We start from the raw sequence: 704 nt of genomic DNA, 5'->3' as shown, positions 1-704 counted from the left end.
CATGTAAAGATATACAAATTGAAATTGGGGAACAATGCTTACTAGCATAACGTGTCAAGGTGTGATTGGACGGCAAAAGCGCTAAACGATCGGGTAAGACTTTTTTAGGTGAACGCGCTACTTAACAGAAATTTCTTAGAATGTCTACAGGTTGATGTCATTTCGTTTCTGTGGTTAAGTGTCGACATTTCCGGCTTACAAATTATGAAATATTTTTCCCAAAGGCAAAGATTACATTTTTTGTTGGCATTAGAATACGACCTAGCTTGCTTTACTTTTTCCACTTAATCTGATAATTGATGTTCTGTTCTTTTAGACTCCAAATATACTTGCTGAGCTCGGTTACATTTTTGTACCGTTCGTGCCTGAAAGAACATGTATGGTTTCTGTAGCGCTCCTTGAATGTTGTATCACACAGACCGATGTATGTCTCTTTTGTCTGTGAGGTCACGACCTCTGCTTGGTAGACAATGTTCCGGGTGTTACAATTTCCCTCAAGTGGGCAGGAATTCTTGTCTCGGCAATTACAGTTGTCATCGATTTTTTCTGATTGATTTGATGATTTACTGATCTGGGCTTTGTTGTGGCTGGAGATGATGGTTTTTACGTTTCTCATACAGCTGTAGCTCATCTTAAGGGTGTTTCGGTTGAAGATTTTGTGTAGTGGATTGGATTTAGGAAAATGTTTATCAATTAGTTGGAGG

The sequence above is a fragment of the Montipora foliosa genome, chromosome 5 (genome assembly GCF_036669935.1).
Source record: "Montipora foliosa isolate CH-2021 chromosome 5, ASM3666993v2, whole genome shotgun sequence".
NCBI classification, from domain to species: Eukaryota; Metazoa; Cnidaria; class Anthozoa; order Scleractinia; family Acroporidae; genus Montipora; species Montipora foliosa.
This window is presented reverse-complemented; position numbering follows the sequence as displayed.